Below are 642 nucleotides of genomic sequence, written 5' to 3'. Positions count from 1 at the left end.
AACTTATTCAAGGTCCCTCAATGGGGTAAAGTATTTGTACCACTTTGAAGAGGAAAATAAGTGGGAAAAAAGACAACTCCGCAAATATTCCCTCTTAGTGCATTCACGGTTCGTAAACCGATTGAATCGAATCAAGATTGAAAATTCAATATGTATTAAAATCGAAGTGAGAAATTCGGTTAGTATTTGACTTTTAATTTTTTGAAATTTTCTGTACTTGAGATTTTTGTTTCGATTTTAGTGTTGGTTTACTTTTTATGTACGTATTTCTAATATATTAATTATTTTTATTCTAGTTTTTATGTTATAGATTAAAAGAAGTAAATACAAATTTAATTATTTTTTTTATATTTTTAACGAGTAATTTTTCTATTATAAATTACTATCCCGTCTCATATTATATTTTATATAAGTATGATATATGATAAAATTTATGTTATTTTTCATTTCTCTCATATTTCTAAAATTTATATTGCTTGTTGTAAATAAATTGCCTTAAATTAATAATAACTATTATATTTATTTATTTAATTTTAAAAAAATATTATCCATATTAATGAAAAGAAAACTTTCACAAATAACGATTACTTACACCATAATATCAATTTTTTAAATTACCAAAAATATCCATTATGTATTTTT

The sequence above is a fragment of the Sesamum indicum genome, linkage group LG7, assembly GCF_000512975.1.
Source record: "Sesamum indicum cultivar Zhongzhi No. 13 linkage group LG7, S_indicum_v1.0, whole genome shotgun sequence".
NCBI classification, from domain to species: domain Eukaryota; kingdom Viridiplantae; phylum Streptophyta; class Magnoliopsida; order Lamiales; family Pedaliaceae; genus Sesamum; species Sesamum indicum.
The sequence above is the reverse complement of the archived record's forward strand: the minus strand, read 5'-3'. Positions refer to the sequence as shown.